Genomic DNA, 15560 nt, shown 5'->3' on the forward strand with positions numbered 1-15560 from the left:
CAGACATGGCATGAGAAACTAAAACTAATTAATACTACTGTTTACTGTATGGCATCCCCAAACACAAGTTTAAAATGTGTTTTCTTTCCATATGGGAATGTAAAGCTTGAGAAATAACACTTCTTACACTTTTTTTAAACAACAGAACCCTAATCTGAGGGCAAGCACCAATGACATTACCTAATTGCCATGTTTTAAAAACAGTAATAAACTTAATAGGCTACTAAGCACTATAAAGAACAGGTCACATGGGCAACTTTTGTTGATGGCAACAAGAGGAACACATTTGTTGCCTGCGTGTTGCCTTGCAGTTTGCGGTGGTCACATGAGAGACAGGCATGAGGTCGACAAGCTGGAAACACACAGGCAACAAAGAAATACAACCCAATCATAATGCAAGAGCAAGAAGGCATACCTGAGATTTTTGAATTTCACTTTACTTTTAAAATGAAAGATGTTATGATTGGGGGTTAATGTAGGAATGACAGGCATACTGCATACATGGCAAATTAATTTAAAATGAAACATTTTAAAAAATACGCACACATGTATTTTATTATTGTAAGATACATGTATTCATAGCTTAAATATGTTATTGTAATCATGGACAGTAACTTATCCACATACACACTGTATTGCAGATCTATAGACTACATATAATTAATTGGATGTCATATACGCTCTCTGTCTGACTTTAGGGTCTTCGATATCCTTATTATCATGTGGCAATACTATGAAATATGATTCGCTGGTATTGAAAATGTTGCCCTTGTGTTGCGTGAAAAATAGAACATTGTCCCAAGTGGGAGAGATGTCGACAGTGTGTCACTGGGATGTCGCCTGGGTGTTGATCAGGGTGGTCACACGAGGCAAGAAGCTGGCAACATCTGTCATCCCCCGTGTTACCTGGCCTTAAGAGATGGTGGTTTTAAAAGGCTTAAAAAGAACATATTTTCATCAACTCAACTGCATCTGTATTTAAACTTCTCTATGTCTACAATACATTTCAGTTGCTTGTGTTTATTAGTCTATGAACCTAATAACCTGTTTAACACTACTGCTCACCCTAATATTGTGCACTCATTAGTTCAGGTTCTGCCATTTTCTGGTTTAATGAGCTGTAGAAACTGCGGAAATATACCAGAGAAGCTTTTTAAATGTTACCACTGAATGTCTCCAGTACTGAACTGACTGATATTTCAATTAATTAATCTACTACATCATTCTGAAGAAACAGAAGAAACTGTTTAGTTTACCCTGACAAGAAATACAGCAACGTCTGGTGACCAGGATTTGGAATTGCAACATGAAATACGATTACTGTTTCTTACTGAATACCCAGCTGGTGTTGAAAACACCAGCATTACAGCAACTAGATTAATTGAATCTGTGATTTAAAGGGGAGAGGGGATTGCGTTACAGGGGAATTCTCAATGAGGATTTGTAGGATGAATTATATATGTACATCATATATCGCATGTTCAGTCTGCTGCGCTGCAGGACCCCTACATGGTATGCAGCTAAGCTCTCACGTTACATGCACAATGACGTTGCAGTGCGATAGAAACATCACAGGCTCCATTGAAAAGTCTGCAGCAAGATTTTTTCTTTAATTCCAAAAACCTATGTGGACGCTTGAACTGTGATCAAAACCAATAGTTAACTTTAATGTTGTTCACTTCCGATGAATTCCGCCGATGTTAGGCCACAAATCTGATTTTCAGCTGCAACTACATGGAGATGCATTGCTTTCCAATGGGCCATTTTACCCAATTTAGCAAGAGGCTGTTCTCACAACTTCAGGGGCTCTGAAACATAGGTCACACAGAATCATTCTGATTATTTTTTAAAAAAACATCCCACTACCACTAGTAGTATTAAAAGTCTTGCCATTGTATAACTGTGCAAGCCCCTAATAACCAGCAGTGGGAGTGTTACAATGGCTACAGTCATTTTCTCTTTCTTGCTGAGAAACCACTTATCTAATCTCAGATAAGACCAACGGGCCTGTTTCGCGTAAGTGCATTTTGAGAACTTACTGAATCACTCTGTGTTCTGGTCCCAGCCTTACCGGGAAAGTGCCTCCATTGGAATTAGAAGCACATCTGGGCTGAGAGTAACTAATGCCCTACAATTCTTTATTAATCCAGCAGGGCTCTCTTTCTCAAGTAATGAATGGAAATATAGCACAATGATGCTGACACCACAACTTTCATCTTTCCTGGGACACTGCAAACAAATGAAAATGAACAAAAATGTGTATTGTGTGAGTTTATGAAAACATATTTATTCCTCAGCTTATATAATTGTTTGAAGCCATACTCCCTTACACAGCAGGTTATTTCTTTCTTATGTTTTTCTCCCAAACAAACAAGCAGCTCAGGCACCCCAAAAGAACATTAAATGGGCAAACACTGTGGATTGTACACAGTATTTCATTTATCAAATAACACATTTGAACAAAATCATTTAAAATTATGCAGGAATTCAGACATAAGACCGGTCTACCAGACTGGATTTGGCATCACCCTGGTGTGGGGAAAGTTCTCCTGGTATACTTTGATTCCCTTAATAACTCTGGAAGGCCGAACAAATCCCATTACTAAAGCGATAAATAGTTTTTATGTGCAGTGTAGAAGGAGGTAAACATTCAGAATTTGGAATGTTTACCCTGCGACTTCAGTGCACTTGCACTTGAAAACAAATAATCGCTATTATACACCATTACTTTATATTTAAAAAAAAACAACAACTTTATTTTTCTTTTATTTCTTGGACACCCGAATAAATGTAATCATTTTTGCTTTTTACTTTGCTTTCTTCTCTGGTAATCGTCACTGTTACCATAGTGATGGAATGTTTTTTTTTTTCAATTTAAACTTGCTCCATTTCATAAACAACGGAAATCAAAAGCTGTAGTGTATCGTGACATATCCTATGCCAATGGAGCGATCTGATTGACTGTAAAGTTTGTGATGGTGTATAATTAAGCATGGTTACAGATTAAGTCAACAATGGCAATACCTAATTTCAAGATGATAATGCACCCATCCACCTTCCATGGCCACCACAATCCCCAGCTCTCAGTTGAATTAGGCATGTTTGGGATGAACCTGAACAACAAATTAATCTTTACGATTCTCTACCTACCTTTCTATAATATCTCAGGGCAGATGGTAGCCCAACACAGTATAGGGTTCTGACGTCTAAATGTCTGCTGTATCATAGATAGTGTAGGGCTGCTTATTACAATGTCCGAGTCAAAATAAAACAGCATTTTAATCAAAATATTGTGTATTTCCTAGAAAACAGTATTAATTAAAAAGACACATTAGCACGGAGTGTCTGTAACTCCGCTGTAATAGCAGAGTAATTATGCACATGGTTGTGTAGTTACAATGCAACATGCTCAGCAACAAAATGAAAAAGGTTGGTAGCGTCTTTTGTAATGACACAGAATTTAAACACGTGGTTGTATTTTTACAATGTAATTCCTATGTAACAACACATGGAATTACAGCCTAGTTACAGTGTCCTTAGAGACAATTTAAAGTGTTATCAAAAATGCATTAAAAAAACAAACTAGCTAAACAGTGTGTATAGTTCTGTACTGCTGTTGAAGCACAAGAATAATATAACGATGACACCAAATCCTAAATGACAGTGTTTAGTTAATCAGGCTCCCAAGATAAACTGCTCCAGCGAATAGGCAGTTTTTATAATTAATCTAATTCATAACCTGTAATCTGCAATCACTGCTGATGCTGGGTAGAGGTGTGAGTTTCAGTAATTACAGTGTTGCAAATATAGGGATTTTGAGAGTTAATCTCAGGGGCCCTAGGAGGATGGTTGGGAACCATAAATTGGGTATTCATAAAAAAAAAAAAAAAAAAGTTGTTAAAGACGCTGACAAGTAAAAGACACATTTCCTGTGTACCTCTTATGTCATTCTGTGTGTTTTCTGATTTGGATTTCAGAAGGCATGTAAACACAAGGGTCCCCAGTGGCTCACCTGGTAAAAACACTGCTGCTTGGAGTTCAAGGTGAGTCATACAAGCATGGATCTTGGGAAGCACTGCATTGGCCTTTGGGTTTAGAGAGGAACATCATCTCGGCAGTTTATCTTAAAGCACTTCAACAACCTCTTCTGATAATTTCAGGCTTGTGTAACAGGGTGGAGGCTGGGCATGAACCAGCGACCCAGTACACCACAAGCGAGCGTCTTAACCAGAATGCAAAGTCTACATTCGTGATCTTATCTCACCTCTCAGAGAGGGGACAGAATCTGAATTGGCAGTGTATCTCCCAACATTGCCTGTTACACTCTTCCCCTCTATAATGTTGACCATTGGCTGCAGCTACTCTATGAGATCCGGGTCACGGTGTCACAGGAAATAAGTTCTTGCCTTTAAGTTCTAAGATTCGCGCATGCGTAGAAAGGCTCAAAAAGGCAAATGCTAACTTATTTCCCAGCTAACTTATTTCCTGTGACAACGGCACCAATGTAACAGGGCGGAGCTGGGTGCGAACTGGCAACGCTGCACACTGCAAGCGTCTTAACCACAATGCAAAAGAGGTGGGCTCATCTGCATTTTTGGTTTTAGAGCTTTGAACCTCATCTCATCTGACAGAATCCATAACGCCGGTGGTATCACACAACACTGCCCGTTACACTTGGCAGCTTGCTAACATCCAACAGGTTGAACTCAGGCTGCAGCGGTGAGGTTAAATTGGGTAGAAAAGAAGGGGTAAAATAAAAAAAAAAGCATTAAGTCTTTTGAAACATAATCAGAATACTGTTAATGGATTTACTGTTCCAACTGTAAACACAAGTACCATTTTCTGAAAACTATATTCTAATTTATCATCCATGACCATGAAATTTAGGGATACTAAAATTAACTTAATAAATGGTTTGACTAAAAGACATTGGAAAAGTCAAAGGGTTGGTCACTTGTTAAGTGTCTTTTAGTAGTTCTATATTCTGATTTAATTCAGACAGCTCTTACCGGAAAACTTGAACTTGTGTTAGATGCATCCTTCTGTTAAAATACAGTTAATCTGTTAAAAGATAAAATGAGATAAACAGAGAATATTTTGCTCCCACCATGGCCTACGCCCTATACCCCATTGGACATGAAGAGTGTCAAGCAACTGGTTTATAATATGTTTCACCTCTGACATCAAATCTAATTTACTCCTCCTTTTCTTGGATGGATGGCTGCCTGGCGCCAGACCAAAGGGCTGCTCAACAAAGACAGATGATCCACACAAAGACAGGTCACTTTCATGGACTGCGCTCCCCAGACAGTGTGGGGCTAGATGGGAAGGATTTCTCTTGATTTGTGCTGGCCTCTGCAGGCCCTGTGTGAGTGAGGCAGTGATTAGTGCCTGATTGTTTGAGACGTTTGATCTGCCAGTATTTATAAAAAAGCAAAACAACAGCTAGCAGGACTATCTCATGTGTTTTCTCCTTTTTTTGGAGGTCTTCATCTTTGTAAAGAAAATTGGTAATTTTAAATAAAAGTATTTTGAATGACATTTTTTTTTTACATTCCTTTTTTACAATACAATTCTGAATGCCATTGCTGAAATTGACAATAATATTGATAAGGGGTTTGAACTGTTTTACAAGTTGCCAGAATTTCTACATTTTCTTGCACTTTCTTATTCTGCTAATGCAGTCTCCTTGGCTACCATTGACATTATTGACACATTCCCGGCTTCCATACATTCATAATAAACCCACATCATAACATTAATTTATCATGAACAGAGCCACACCTTAAAAAATACATCTATGTGAAACTGTGTGGTTGTTCATATGGAAATACATGTTATATGTTATTGGATGCTAAAATGAAGTGTTACAACATTTTTCAACATTCTCCATAATGGCGGTTTACAAGCAACTTAAAAACAAAGCAGAAAAAAATGTTCTGCTTCGAAAAACAATAACAATTCATCTCAGCTGCTAGATAATCTCATTTAACTGCAAATCTAAATACTGCCTATTTTTATACAGACAGAAATCCAGAGACTCACAATCACTATCTGACTTTCATAACCTTGGTACACAAAGAGCAATTTCAATCCATCACTGTTTTTGAACAGTTAAATACTCCCTTTCCTTTCTTTACAGCCACCCCCTCTAGTAGTGCTTAACACTCTTTAACTGTACAAGGGCCCACAATCGTAATTAAGAAAAGGGTTCAGATCATACTCTAAGGAAAAAGAAGCAGGCATAATTAGACTAATTAGTTTTTTTAATGTACCTGTTCGTAATATGGTATGTAGCTTATAATGCACACAGAAAACCTACTCAAATACCATTCAGCCTTCAAATGTACATGTTTAGTACTACAATATAACAATTTCACAGAGCCCATTAGGGGAGTGTGGAATAAAAATGTCTATATCAGCATATTCATACATCCATTAGCCCTATTTTCTTCACATTTCAGAAACGTACACCCTCAATGTATCACTTAATTTCATGCATTCCCCTAAATTGCTTGGCAAAAGCTGCAGCTGCAAAATAATAAAACTGACCTGCCATTAAAATGCAAATTAAAACAAATAACATGCACTTTCAAAACTGGGAAGCACCGATAAAGCCAGCAAGTAAAATCTCTGTGCATATTTGAAATCAATATGCACACCCACAGTAAAGCCTAGTAATTAGTCACGTAAGTTTGTGTGCATCTATGTAAATTAGTTGTAATAACCGTTTATCTGTATTTCTGGCAATTTGCTCAAATGATTAAAAGGTTTTTATTATATTAAAAGATTTACTTACAAGTTATTTATCATGAAATAAAACCTTCCGCTGGTTTCTGTGTAGAACAGCAGTGCGACTGAAAGGTAAACAATATTATCAGCGTAATGTTAATGAAGAAGTCAGTGGAGAATAATTACTATCCACCTGTAAGCTGTACCACTGCTGTACGTAAAAAAAAAAAAAAAAAAAAATGAATCAGTTAACTCCTAGCAACTTCTATGACTACAATAGCATTTCTATATAATATAATCACAGAGCACTATGCTTTCCACAATTTAGATATATTGTAATTAATGTTAAATGTACCTGTAGTGTTGCACACTCCTGTATCATATATATATATATTAGATTCATCCAATTAGTCAGGGAGTCAAAGACAGCCCTGGTACTGATGAGGTGACGCAAATCTTCAACCACCTGGGAATATAACATAGTGAGACAGGTGTTCTTGTTCCCTTCTCCTTTGGAGTTTACCAGAAGCTGTTTACTAAATTGTGTGGCACAACATAGATGTATTAAATGTTAAACGAGAGGCTTGTTCCTAATTTAATTTAACAGTGGCGGATACAGCACTCTTTCTATCATGTGATTAGAGTCAGAGTGTGTTGCACACTACCAAGCAATTTAAAATATATATATATATATATATATATATACTATGTAATATATATATACTATATATTACAGTGTGGGCCTTGTGGTTAAGAAAGAATCAAGGTACTCTTTGATACCCTAACCTTGCTATGTTTGCTTTATGAGTGATTGTGAGTTCCAGATCGTCATTAGTCCACTTTCTAGTGAAAGGGAAAAAAAACCAAAAAACACCAGTAACTATTCTAAAACTACTTATACATTTCTCAGTTTATTTTCTACTTTGGTATCTTTATTGGGTCTTTTTTTTTTTAAATGGTGCTATGAAGAGAGTAAATAGGATCGATAATCTAGCCCAATGTGTTTTGAACTAAGGACCAGCTTTTTTTTATGACATCCAGGGAGATTCCCCAGTGTTGTAAAATACTCTAATAAAATCCATCTGTGGATTATTCTGTCAGGGTGAAGGTTGAGCAAATTGACCCCTAAGCAACTTAATGGCTAAAAAAGTTGTAGAATCTACTGAAAAACAAAAAGCAAACATCTTTTTAAAAAACTGTTTCCTTAAGGGGCTCCCGAGTGGCGCGTCCGGTAAAGGTGCTCCACGTGGAGTGTAGGATGCGCCCTATAGCCTGGACGTCGCCGGTTTGAGTCCAGGCTATTTCACTGCCGACTATGACGGGAGCTCCCAGGGGGCGGTGCACAATTTGCTGAGCGCTGCCCAGGAGGGGGAGGGTTTTTGGTCGGTTGTCCTCCAGCACTGTAGCTCTGAGGTGGCTGCTTGGTGGGTCTGCACATGCTTCGGAGGACAACGTGTGTTTGTCTTCACCCTCGCGAGTCAGTGTGGGGGTGGTAGCAGTGAGCTGAGCCTAAAAATAATTGGATATTCTAAATTGGGAGAAAATAAAACAACTGGCTACTAAATTTAAAAACAAAACAAAACTAAACTAAACTAAACAAAAACAGTTTTCTTAATTACCACGCAGGCTCTTTGATTGTATTTCTGGCAGACCTCTCTTCATTGTTCAGATCAGTACTTACAGATTCAACAGAGTGATGCTCCCTGCTGTTATATTTTTACATTAATTTCCTATTAAATAAGAAAATAAGAAAAAAAATATGAAGACTCTGAGATAATGATTCACCAGTACTTCAAGTCTGCTAGATATCCTAGTTATTCTAGTTTTCTATTTTGGAATAACAGTAAGATAAAATGACTAAACAAAGAGTTAAGAAGTATTTCAAGGGGGAATACTGTCATATACTTTTTTCAAATCCATGATTATGGTATAATTATTTATTGCTTTGACATCTAACTGATCGTGAATATTTATATTCTAAGAAGCAACATTTTTTTTCCTGAGATGCCCTCCATGTTTGTTGTTATTAGGAAACCAAAAACACTGTTGTGAAATGTAAAGCTCAAAGTTTCTGACAGAAATTCAGTAGCTCATTAAGAAGAGTAAAAAAAAAAAATGGTTGAAATATGTTATGTCGCGATCACAATAATTGATCTAAGTAGCCACCATAAAATGTACCTGCAAATCGAATCATTTCATTGACAGGAACATCCTTGCATTTTTACATTGAAGCCTGAGCATCACTATCACTCTCACGATGAGCATTGAGAGGGCTTTACTGAAACAATAAATTCCTAGAATAATTAGTAAGCATTTCAAATAATGATCATAACAGAAACAACAACAGAGAATCACATAGTAACAGGATTGTTTAAAAAAATCATAGTAAAATGTTTATTGTAGTAGCTTTAATCGCATCAGATTTCCTCCTTTTCCTTTCTTTAAAATCAGATATTTGTTTACTGAGGGAACCAATATTAAGTTACTACACAGTTCGGTAGTCGTGGAGACAACATAGATCCTGCTACCATGGCAACTGACCCTCCAGATGACAGTAGCAGTGCAGTTTGATGCTCAGTGGTAAAGACTGCTTTGGATCCATTATTAGAAGAGTCTCTGAAATGCACTAATTGAATGGTCTTGTTTCAGAACTTATCCTCCAGTACCAATGGTTCTGCTTATTTAAAAATGCCTGAACAAATGCAATGAAGTAATATATCTCTTGTGTTGATACATGCATAATACTGATTTGTAGCTGTAGGTTACTGCATGTAAATTAAATAACACTCCAAATCCTCTTGTTCATTTAAATTCATGATTTCAAATTCTAAGGTTTCAAAATGAGTTATCCCAGAGTGTTGGAAGCAGTTATTGCATTAATAACAATTATTATAATATCAAGTTTTTTACACAATGTAGGAAACTCCAGGCATTTACCTGGCTAAATGATCTTTAATAGTAATGGTTCTGTACTGCGGGGCAATAGTAGCACACCTGCAACTACGCTGTGGCAGTGGGTGTATGTTCTTAACATACTTCTTGAAATTGTGATTTGTTGTTAAAGATCTTTAGCAACTTAGTGTTATTTTTTAAACATTTTTAAAGTCAATACATCAGTAACTTTCTGGTTTTGCTCATTTGTGTGAGATTACACAGGACAAAAATATTCCCCTAGAAAGAAAGTCACAAACCCTATTACTAGGATAGAAATCGTTAAAACAGAGCAACCCTCCTTAGTCATTAACAGCACACCGTAGAGCCACTACAGGTAATTAGAAAACAATAGGGAGGGGTATTCTTTCTGCTTCAAGTGCCAAGCAAATGATTCCAAGGTACTACACAGCACCTTGATTTTACAGTTTGCATCAAATACATAACAAGCTGCTCCCCCTTTTTTCATCCAAGAATGAGACAGAATGCTGTCATTGTCGAATGCAAATATCGGAGGGGGCCTAAACCCTGTCATGTAAAAATTCAAATATTTTTGGACAGCTTTCAGTTAACATTATAGGTTCAAACTAATAAGACATGGATAGTAGTTTGGAAAATAATTTTTATTTTTATTTTCCCTTATATGATATTTGCAATTATTCTGAGCAGTTTTGGGTGTCGTTGATTTAGATATTTTTTAGCATGACCTGGGAAAGTGCTAAGAACTATTGGTAACACTTTTCATTTAGTGTCTCTACTTACTGTGTATTTACTCTCGGACTTCCTATAGTATTTTGGTAATGCTGTTTCCGTGGCTACCAGTGACATGCCTTGACCCCTCAGTGACGTTTCTCTAAAACCCCAAAATAATCAAGTGTTACTCTAATGCAAATGCTATTTGCACTTTAAATACCTTATTGGTAGTTCCAAACAACTGGTGCTGGTTCAACCAATGAATCAACATTTTCTGAATATAGGATGAGGACAGTAAGAACAATACATCCATCCATCATCATTAACCACTTACTCCTTTACAGGGTTGCGGTGAGCCGGAGACTAACTCGGCATACACAGGGCGCAAGGCGAGACTACACCCTGGATGGGACGCCAGTCCATCGCACAACACACACACTCACACAGAGGGCAATTTAGATTGACCAATCAACCCGGACAGCATGTCTTTGTACTGTGGGAGTAAACTGGAGTACCCAGAGAAAATCCACACGAACACGGGGAGAACATGCAAACTCCACACAGACAGTACCCTAGGCCGGATTCGAACCCAGGACCCTGGCGCTGTGAGGCAGCAGCGCTAGCCACTACACCACCGTGCCGCCCGGTAAGAACAATACAATCTGGTAAAATGCATTATACTTACATAATCACACAAAAAAAATAATTTTCAAGGCTGCAGTTCATGGAACCCAGTTTCAACTGTTTCACAGATGGTTTATTAGTTTATTATCATTTTGAAAGCACTGTTTAAATGAACATAATGTTTCTAAACACTCTTCAAGAAACAGTCCGTTAAAACATATCCGTAAGTCCGTAATGTAAATGTTTTAAACGTTATAGACATTATAGAAGTTACTGGTGTGTGTGCAGTGTGCTTAGCAGCACTCAATTTTAATTTAATAGGAGGGTATAATGCTAACTTTTGCATAGACTTTAAAGTTAAGAGTTTTTCTGACTCAATAACAGCCGAGTAAAAGTGGTAGAATGAATAAATAAGCTTGTCCATTTAAACCTTGAGAAGCAGTCTTAACTTTTGTTAGAACCTTTATTACACAGGGGATTTAGAAGCCATATAAAACAGCTGCAGATTACATGAGTTTATTTATACTTTGTCTTTGAATATAACCCTGCCCCCAAGCACTTTATTAACAAAACTCTGTTTGATGGCATATAAATCACGTTTAATCTGTACTCCAATTGGCTATACATATTTAATATAGTATATAGTATAATATAAATATATTTCCTATATCTACAGTATATCCACACATTTGAGAACAAATTCACATTTTGGATAATAAAATAATTAATTTTTATAAGTTTAAAAAGCATATTGAAAACATCAATCTTGTCTCTCAGTTCACTTTCTTGTTTTAGTTTATTTTTCAGTATGTTACCTTTATTGTCAGTGTGAACATGTACCTCAATGCAACAGTATTTGCAGCGCTATGCATCCTTTGCCTCATCTTACCCACTTCTGCTATTTTTGCTTTTTGTATACTTTGAAACACTTATTTTCTTTTGAATATTCATTAGTTAATTTATGTTTTCTCCCCATTCCTCATCCACTAAAAATATTATATTTTTGTGCAAGTATTTCAATTTAGTTTTTGATCAAGCTAGTATTTACTACGCCCAGCATGTGCCACAATAATCAGACTTTGATTGGCCAACATAATCAGGTGATAATGTGTTTGTGAAGTGACAGAGAACCATGTTTGAACGCTATTTGATCTTCTGACTTCTAAACGACTGCTGTATCCTAGGATACAGTGTAGGTCTGCTTATTATAATGTCGGAGTCAAAATAAAACTGCATTTTCATCAAAATATTGTGCATTTCCTAGAAAATAGTACCAGGAAAATATTGAATAACAGACAAAAATCTGGTATAAATCAGTATAAAACCGACATCCAGTTAAAATAAAATCCTGTAATGTTTCTGTAAAATTTGGAATAAACTGCAAACACTAGGTATAAGTTAGAGGACGTTTGACTTAGAACAGTTAAAACTTATAGTAAATATTTGCTTATATGAGTAAAGTCCAGTAAGAACATGTAGTAAGTATGATAAGTGGATGAGAAAGAGAATGACCAAAACTCATATAAAATAAAAATAAATCCATAACAATACAATACTCAATAGCAGTACATTTAAGTTTAATGACAGTGTGTTGAAATGAGTTTTGGTTCACATTGTTATATCCATGGGTAGCGTGTTCTCCATCCCAAATGGATAACGTGTGAAAATCTCTTTATGGTCCTGAGTATGCTGGTTTTGCTCATATTAGATATTAAATTTTCACAGGTGCGGATGGGTCAACTGTAGCTTAAGTAGGCACAGTTTGTCAAGTAATACAAAACAAAAATTGTATAGTTAAGAAAAAGGTAGCATTTTATTGAAAACAAGCAAACAAACAAACCCTTAAAACATCATAATATCTAGAATATTATAATCTGATTATACTGCACACTATATAACACGCAACCTGTATAAAAGTAGAAATTCTTCCACAAAGTAAATGCATTATACTTCCCGCTCGAAACTTATTTACAAGAAAAAAAAAAAAAAAAAACAAAAGCATGCATTGCAAACTAAAACCAATTTTTAAAAATGCATTTTCATCTAAAAGAACATTTTGTTGTTTTGTTTTTACGGAACATTTAGATCTGCATTATAATACTTGTTAGGGATAATAAAATAAGGATGCTTGTAAATTGAGAGGAAGATTTCTAAGCACTTATATTTAAAACCTGGGGGTTTGCATGGCAACATTTCAAGCAACATCATCTCTTTTTATGTAAGAAACAATTGCTGGACCATTTTCAGCTGGCTGCTTCAACAGCTGCCAGCAAAAGAAATCCTTGTCCTAAACCCACCTCCAAATTAGAAAACAAAGTTTTCAGTGCCTTTATGAAAGGTGCAGTATATTAAAGAAAAAACATAGCAACGTAAAGCGTAATGAAAGCGTGGTAAATGGCATGAAAAATCATGCTTAATAATGGCAAAGTGAGCGATTTATAAGGCAGCTAGTGCAAACTTGGCAGTAGACTCGACTCCAGTTTCGAGGTCTGACAAAAAAAATGTATCCTGGCTTTTAGCCTCTAGTCCACAACAAAAGAGAAAGGAAATTTGATGACAAAGGGAGATACTTAGTAAATAATAAATAACAACATGTTATCAGTCATATAATCCAGATAATTACAGTCGATATTTTATGAGTCCGAGGGGAAAATAATAAAAAAAAAAGTATAGCCAAGGGCAATGCATTATATCCTTATCCAGGGAGATGGGCCATGCTAGATTCATCACCTTTTTGTTGTGATTTGTTTTCCCCTTTTTTGGTTCCAGTGTCATTTTTTATTTCATAGAGCCCCAGTCGCTTTGTATCAATTACAATGGATTGCGTGTCTGGAGTTACACAAACTGCACATGCTATATAGAATTGATAGGGCTGTTAGTACACAATTTTTCAGGTAATACAGCTTTGCTGAGCTGACTAAGCTTTCTTAAGAGTGAATCACTCACAAATGGGTTCACCCCAGTTACACTGAAGGTCATTTTAAGGTTGTGAATTACTTAAAGTGTTTCATTGGAAAGTTATCTGACGACAAAATGCATTTGTGGTAAAATGGTCGTTCTAATTTTGTAGGCTTTTTTGTTTCAAATCCCTACAAATAGCATTTCAATACCCTCATGATAACAAAAAACAAACACAGTGAGATGTATTTTGGGATTGTGTTGTCCAATTGCAGCTTAGAAAACACTGGAGATTTACTACAGCTAAAATGTAATTTTTATATCAACTGAACTACTTTCTATATATAACATTCCAGCTACTTTGTACAAAATCTTGGTTCCAAAGCACATTTTTCTATCTCCAGTGAATGTCCATCAGTATGCCATCTGCTACCTTATTCTCACATGCTTGAGCTAACATACTGAAATAGTGATGATAAATTGAGGTTGCTGTATATACTGTAATGTTAGGGCAGCTCCTACATTCTCCAGGAATGACTGGATAGTTAAGCTGCTGCATTAAGCAACCAGGCAACATTCACAACACCACTTTTTATTTTATAGATTCCTGTCCTGCTAGTTGATTTCATTAATGAAATAAATCCAGAATATACATTTTAAACCATAGTATAATATGGATTTTACATTATATAGTGCATTACAAATATTATATTTGCAGTCTATGTATTTTATTAATAGAAAACTATTTATTTTTTAAACTTATTCTCAATGAACAATATTGTGATAGGATGGCTGGCAGAGGTGTGAGAGTGAGTGATGTATGAAGAGAAAATGGAAAGCTTTGACACAAACACTGGACTCAAGTGCTTTTATTAGGGAACTATCAAAAGAAATACTGTCGCAAAAAACCACAATCCAAAACATAACCTACCCATTAACATAGGAATTCCCTATTGTCAGATGCCTGGATACTATTTCAAAACAGTCTCAGAGTATTCTCAGAGTATAAACAGCACTTTACTCTTCAAAATAAGAAACCCCTAATTGAGTGCTTGTCCGCTCTTTATACACACACACACACGCACACACACACACACACACACTTTCACAGAGGCGACTGAGACTAAACTCGTTATCGATTAGATTAGGGAGCCGATTGCCTGCTGTAGAAAGTTGGAGTATTTCTGGTAAAAGCATACCAGAACAAAAGCTACAATTGCTAAGCTTTACACATCACCCTCAGCTCGCTCTGCTGATATTACATAATAGTGAACATAGAGAGAACACTGGCTTCTCTGTTATAAGGACAATTACTCTTCAGTAGCTCTCGAGACTCCTAGAGTTTTCTTTCAAAGTAAAATCTCTTATTAGGGTTACACATGTCAGAGACAGATACACTTGACATGGTATACATATACACTTGACACGGTATGCAGGGCAGGATTTTCAAAAACCTGTGTTATTGTATCAAACTCGTGGTATAGTAACAAGAGCTTTAGTAGCAAGTGATTTTCAAACGAAATGTGTTAATTAAATCAATCCGTTAATGTTTTGAAATTGAGTCGATGAGGTCGTTAATGAACGCATTTCTCGTTAAAAGCTTAATTGTCGCAGGTCATCTACATCACTTCCTGCCTCAGACTAAATAAGGGGAACTTCAAAACACATGTTAACGAGATCAC

The sequence above is a fragment of the Acipenser ruthenus genome, chromosome 17, assembly GCF_902713425.1.
Source record: "Acipenser ruthenus chromosome 17, fAciRut3.2 maternal haplotype, whole genome shotgun sequence".
NCBI lineage: Eukaryota > Metazoa > Chordata > Actinopteri > Acipenseriformes > Acipenseridae > Acipenser > Acipenser ruthenus.